This window comes from Oncorhynchus nerka, linkage group LG18 (genome assembly GCF_034236695.1).
Source record: "Oncorhynchus nerka isolate Pitt River linkage group LG18, Oner_Uvic_2.0, whole genome shotgun sequence".
Taxonomy (NCBI): domain Eukaryota; kingdom Metazoa; phylum Chordata; class Actinopteri; order Salmoniformes; family Salmonidae; genus Oncorhynchus; species Oncorhynchus nerka.
In genome coordinates this window covers 9,284,378-9,291,749 of record NC_088413.1, presented here as the reverse complement: position 1 = coordinate 9,291,749, position 7,372 = coordinate 9,284,378, and positions in this window count along the sequence as shown.

Here is a 7,372-nt window from a genome sequence, read left to right as displayed (position 1 = left end):
ACAGCTTGCTACCGACCAATCACTGTGGACAGAACAGCTTGCTACCGACCAATCACTGTGGACAGAACAGCTTGCTACCGACCAATCACTGTGGACAGAACAGCTTGCTACCGACCAATCACTGTGGACAGAACAGCTTGCTACCGACCAATCACTGTGGACAGAACAGCTTGCTACCGACCAATCACTGTGGACAGAACAGCTTGCTACCGACCAATCACTGTGGACAGAACAGCTTGCTACCGACCAATCACTGTGGACAGAACAGCTTGCTACGGACCAATCACTGTGGACAGAACAGCTTGCTACCGACCAATCACTGTGGACAGAACAGCTTGCTACGGACCAATCACTGTGGACAGAACAGCTTGCTACGGACCAATCACTGTGGACAGAACAGCTTGCTACCGACCAATCACTGTGGACAGAACAGCTTGCTACGGACCAATCACTGTGGACAGAACAGCTTGCTACCGACCAATCACTGTGGACAGAACAGCTTGCTACCGACCATTCACTGTGGACAGAACAGCTTGCTACCGACCAATCACTGTGGACAGAACAGCTTGCTACCGACCAATCACTGTGGACAGAACAGCTTGCTACCGACCAATCACTGTGGACAGAACAGCTTGCTTGCTACCGACCAATCACTGTGGACAGAACAGCTTGCTACCGACCAATCACTGTGGACAGAACAGCTTGCTACCGACCAATCACTGTGGACAGAACAGCTTGCTACCGACCAATCACTGTGGACAGAACAGCTTGCTACGGACCAATCACTGTGGACAGAACAGCTTGCTACCGACCAATCACTGTGGACAGAACAGCTTGCTACCGACCAATCACTGTGGACAGAACAGCTTGCTACGGACCAATCACTGTGGACAGAACAGCTTGCTACCGACCAATCACTGTGGACAGAACAGCTTGCTACCGACCAATCACTGTGGACAGAACAGCTTGCTGCCGACCATTCACTGTGGACAGAACAGCTTGCTGCCGACCAATCACTGTGGACAGAACAGCTTGCTACCGACCATTCACTGTGGACAGAACAGCTTGCTGCCGACCAATCACTGTGGACAGAACAGCTTGCTACCGACCAATCACTGTGGACAGAACAGCTTGCTACCGACCAATCACTGTGGACAGAACAGCTTGCTACGGACCAATCACTGTGGACAGAACAGCTTGCTACGGACCATTCACTGTGGACAGAACAGCTTGCTACCGACCAATCACTGTGGACAGAACAGCTTGCTACGGACCATTCACTGTGGACAGAACAGCTTGCTACCGACCAATCACTGTGGACAGAACAGCTTGCTACCGACCAATCACTGTGGACAGAACAGCTTGCTGCCGACCAATCACTGTGGACAGAACAGCTTGCTACCGACCAATCACTGTGGACAGAACAGCTTGCTACCGACCAATCACTGTGGACAGAACAGCTTGCTACCGACCAATCACTGTGGACAGAACAGCTTGCTACCGACCAATCACTGTGGACAGAACAGCTTGCTACCGACCAATCACTGTGGACAGAACAGCTTGCTACCGACCAATCACTGTGGACAGAACAGCTTGCTACCGACCAATCACTGTGGACAGAACAGCTTGCTACCGACCAATCACTGTGGACAGAACAGCTTGCTACCGACCAATCACTGTGGACAGAACAGCTTGCTGCCGACCAATCACTGTGGACAGAACAGCTTGCTACCGACCAATCACTGTGGACAGAACAGCTTGCTACCGACCAATCACTGTGGACAGAACAGCTTGCTGCCGACCAATCACTGTGGACAGAACAGCTTGCTACCGACCAATCACTGTGGACAGAACAGCTTGCTACCGACCAATCACTGTGGACAGAACAGCTTGCTGCCGACCAATCACTGTGGACAGAACAGCTTGCTACCGACCAATCACTGTGGACAGAACAGCTTGCTACCGACCAATCACTGTGGACAGAACAGCTTGCTGCCGACCAATCACTGTGGACAGAACAGCTTGCTACCGACCAATCACTGTGGACAGAACAGCTTGCTGCCGACCAATCACTGTGGACAGAACAGCTTGCTACGGACCAATCACTGTGGACAGAACAGCTTGCTACCGACCAATCACTGTGGACAGAACAGCTTGCTACCGACCAATCACTGTGGACAGAACAGCTTGCTACCGACCAATCACTGTGGACAGAACAGCTTGCTACCGACCAATCACTGTGGACAGAACAGCTTGCTACCGACCAATCACTGTGGACAGAACAGCTTGCTGCCGACCAATCACTGTGGACAGAACAGCTTGCTACCGACCAATCACTGTGGACAGAACAGCTTGCTACCGACCAATCACTGTGGACAGAACAGCTTGCTGCCGACCAATCACTGTGGACAGAACAGCTTGCTACCGACCAATCACTGTGGACAGAACAGCTTGCTACCGACCAATCACTGTGGACAGAACAGCTTGCTGCCGACCAATCACTGTGGACAGAACAGCTTGCTACCGACCAATCACTGTGGACAGAACAGCTTGCTACCGACCAATCACTGTGGACAGAACAGCTTGCTGCCGACCAATCACTGTGGACAGAACAGCTTGCTACCGACCAATCACTGTGGACAGAACAGCTTGCTACCGACCAATCACTGTGGACAGAACAGCTTGCTGCCGACCAATCACTGTGGACAGAACAGCTTGCTACCGACCAATCACTGTGGACAGAACAGCTTGCTGCCGACCAATCACTGTGGACAGAACAGCTTGCTACCGACCAATCACTGTGGACAGAACAGCTTGCTACCGACCAATCACTGTGGACAGAACAGCTTGCTGCCGACCAATCACTGTGGACAGAACAGCTTGCTACCGACCAATCACTGTGGACAGAACAGCTTGCTACCGACCAATCACTGTGGACAGAACAGCTTGCTGCCGACCAATCACTGTGGACAGAACAGCTTGCTACCGACCAATCACTGTGGACAGAACAGCTTGCTGCCGACCAATCACTGTGGACAGAACAGCTTGCTGCCGACCAATCACTGTGGACAGAACAGCTTGCTACCGACCAATCACTGTGGACAGAACAGCTTGCTACCGACCAATCACTGTGGACAGAACAGCTTGCTACCGACCAATCACTGTGGACAGAACAGCTTGCTACCGACCAATCACTGTGGACAGAACAGCTTGCTGCCGACCAATCACTGTGGACAGAACAGCTTGCTACCGACCAATCACTGTGGACAGAACAGCTTGCTACCGACCAATCACTGTGGACAGAACAGCTTGCTGCCGACCAATCACTGTGGACAGAACAGCTTGCTACCGACCAATCACTGTGGACAGAACAGCTTGCTACCGACCAATCACTGTGGACAGAACAGCTTGCTACCGACCAATCACTGTGGACAGAACAGCTTGCTACCGACCAATCACTGTGGACAGAACAGCTTGCTACCGACCAATCACTGTGGACAGAACAGCTTGCTACCGACCAATCACTGTGGACAGAACAGCTTGCTACGGACCATTCACTGTGGACAGAACAGCTTGCTACGGACCAATCACTGTGGACAGAACAGCTTGCTACCGACCAATCACTGTGGACAGAACAGCTTGCTACCGACCAATCACTGTGGACAGAACAGCTTGCTACCGACCAATCACTGTGGACAGAACAGCTTGCTACCGACCAATCACTGTGGACAGAACAGCTTGCTACCGACCAATCACTGTGGACAGAACAGCTTGCTACCGACCAATCACTGTGGACAGAACAGCTTGCTACCGACCAATCACTGTGGACAGAACAGCTTGCTACCGACCAATCACTGTGGACAGAACAGCTTGCTACCGACCAATCACTGTGGACAGAACAGCTTGCTACCGACCAATCACTGTGGACAGAACAGCTTGCTACCGACCACTGTCACTGTGTGGACAGAACAGCTTGCTGCCGACCAATCACTGTGGACAGAACAGCTTGCTACCGACCAATCACTGTGGACAGAACAGCTTGCTACGGACCAATCACTGTGGACAGAACAGCTTGCTACCGACCAATCACTGTGGACAGAACAGCTTGCTACCGACCAATCACTGTGGACAGAACAGCTTGCTACGGACCAATCACTGTGGACAGAACAGCTTGCTACCGACCATTCACTGTGGACAGAACAGCTTGCTACCGACCAATCACTGTGGACAGAACAGCTTGCTACGGACCAATCACTGTGGACAGAACAGCTTGCTACCGACCATTCACTGTGGACAGAACAGCTTGCTACCGACCAATCACTGTGGACAGAACAGCTTGCTACCGACCAATCACTGTGGACAGAACAGCTTGCTACCGACCAATCACTGTGGACAGAACAGCTTGCTACCGACCAATCACTGTGGACAGAACAGCTTGCTACGGACCAATCACTGTGGACAGAACAGCTTGCTACCGACCATTCACTGTGGACAGAACAGCTTGCTACGGACCATTCACTGTGGACAGAACAGCTTGCTACCGACCATTCACTGTGGACAGAACAGCTTGCTACCGACCATTCACTGTGGACAGAACAGCTTGCTACGGACCAATCACTGTGGACAGAACAGCTTGCTACCGACCATTCACTGTGGACAGAACAGCTTGCTACGGACCAATCACTGTGGACAGAACAGCTTGCTACCGACCAATCACTGTGGACAGAACAGCTTGCTACCGACCAATCACTGTGGACAGAACAGCTTGCTACGGACCAATCACTGTGGACAGAACAGCTTGCTACCGACCAATCACTGTGGACAGAACAGCTTGCTACGGACCATTCACTGTGGACAGAACAGCTTGCTACCGACCATTCACTGTGGACAGAACAGCTTGCTACCGACCAATCACTGTGGACAGAACAGCTTGCTACCGACCAATCACTGTGGACAGAACAGCTTGCTACCGACCAATCACTGTGGACAGAACAGCTTGCTACGGACCAATCACTGTGGACAGAACAGCTTGCTACCGACCATTCACTGTGGACAGAACAGCTTGCTACGGACCATTCACTGTGGACAGAACAGCTTGCTACCGACCATTCACTGTGGACAGAACAGCTTGCTACCGACCAATCACTGTGGACAGAACAGCTTGCTACCGACCATTCACTGTGGACAGAACAGCTTGCTACCGACCAATCACTGTGGACAGAACAGCTTGCTACCGACCATTCACTGTGGACAGAACAGCTTGCTACCGACCATTCACTGTGGACAGAACAGCTTGCTACGGACCAATCACTGTGGACAGAACAGCTTGCTACCGACCAATCACTGTGGACAGAACAGCTTGCTACCGACCATTCACTGTGGACAGAACAGCTTGCTACCGACCAATCACTGTGGACAGAACAGCTTGCTACCGACCAATCACTGTGGACAGAACAGCTTGCTACCGACCATTCACTGTGGACAGAACAGCTTGCTACCGACCAATCACTGTGGACAGAACAGCTTGCTACCGACCATTCACTGTGGACAGAACAGCTTGCTACCGACCATTCACTGTGGACAGAACAGCTTGCTACCGACCAATCACTGTGGACAGAACAGCTTGCTACCGACCATTCACTGTGGACAGAACAGCTTGCTACCGACCATTCACTGTGGACAGAACAGCTTGCTACGGACCAATCACTGTGGACAGAACAGCTTGCTACGGACCAATCACTGTGGACAGAACAGCTTGCTACCGACCATTCACTGTGGACAGAACAGCTTGCTACCGACCAATCACTGTGGACAGAACAGCTTGCTACCGACCAATCACTGTGGACAGAACAGCTTGCTACCGACCAATCACTGTGGACAGAACAGCTTGCTACCGACCAATCACTGTGGACAGAACAGCTTGCTACGGACCAATCACTGTGGACAGAACAGCTTGCTACGGACCAATCACTGTGGACAGAACAGCTTGCTACCGACCAATCACTGTGGACAGAACAGCTTGCTACCGACCAATCACTGTGGACAGAACAGCTTGCTACCGACCAATCACTGTGGACAGAACAGCTTGCTACCGACCAATCACTGTGGACAGAACAGCTTGCTACCGACCAATCACTGTGGACAGAACAGCTTGCTACGGACCAATCACTGTGGACAGAACAGCTTGCTACGGACCAATCACTGTGGACAGAACAGCTTGCTACGGAGCAGGGAAAAAGGACATTGTTGTTTAAATACATTCGACAGACAAATACAGGGCGCGTGATGCGAGGAAGGGAGGAACAGGAGGGCCTCTTGTTGTTATGACATGAGAGGAAGGGAGGAACAGGAGGCGCTGGGCCTCTTGTTGTTATGAGAGGAAGGGAGGAACAGGAGGTGCTGGGCCTCTTGTTGTTATGAGAGGAAGGGAGGAACAGGAGGCGCTGGGCCTCTTGTTGTTATGAGAGGAAGGGAGGAACAGGAGGCGCTGGGCCTCTTGTTGTTATGAGAGGAAGGGAGGAACAGGAGGCGCTGGGCCTCTTGTTGTTATGAGAGGAAGGGAGGAACAGGAGGCGCTGGGCCTCTTGTTGTTATGAGAGGAAGGAGGAACAGGAGGCGCTGGGCCTCTTGTTGTTATGAGAGGAAGGGAGGAACAGGAGGCGCTGGGCCTCTTGTTGTTATGAGAGGAAGGGAGGAACAGGAGGCGCTGGGCATCTTGTTGTTATGAGAGGAAGGGAGGAACAGGAGGCGCTGGGCCTCTTGTTGTTATGAGAGGAAGGGAGGAACAGGAGGCGCTGGGCATCTTGTTGTTATGAGAGGAAGGGAGGAACAGGAGGCGCTGGGCCTCTTGTTGTTATGAGAGGAAGGGATGAACAGGAGGCGCTGGGCCTGTTGTTGTTATGAGAGGAAGGGAGGAACAGGAGGCGCTGGGCCTCTTGTTGTTATTACATGAGAGGAAGGGAGGAACAGGAGGCGCTGGGCCTCTTGTTGTTATGAGAGGAAGGGAGGAACAGGAGGCGCTGGGCCTCTTGTTGTTATTACATGAGAGGAAGGGAGGAACAGGAGGCGCTGGGCCTCTTGTTGTTATGAGAGGAAGGGAGGAACAGGAGGCGCTGGGCCTGTTGTTGTTATTACATGAGAGGAAGGGAGGAACAGGAGGCGCTGGGCCTCTTGTTGTTATGAGAGGAAGGGAGGAACAGGAGGCGCTGGGCCTCTTGTTGTTATGAGAGGAAGGGAGGAACAGGAGGCGCTGGGCCTTTTGTTGTTATGAGAGGAAGGGAGGAACAGGAGGCGCTGGGCCTCTTGTTGTTATGAGAGGAAGGGAGGAACAGGAGGCGCTGGGCCTGTTGTTGTTATTACATGAGAGGAAGGG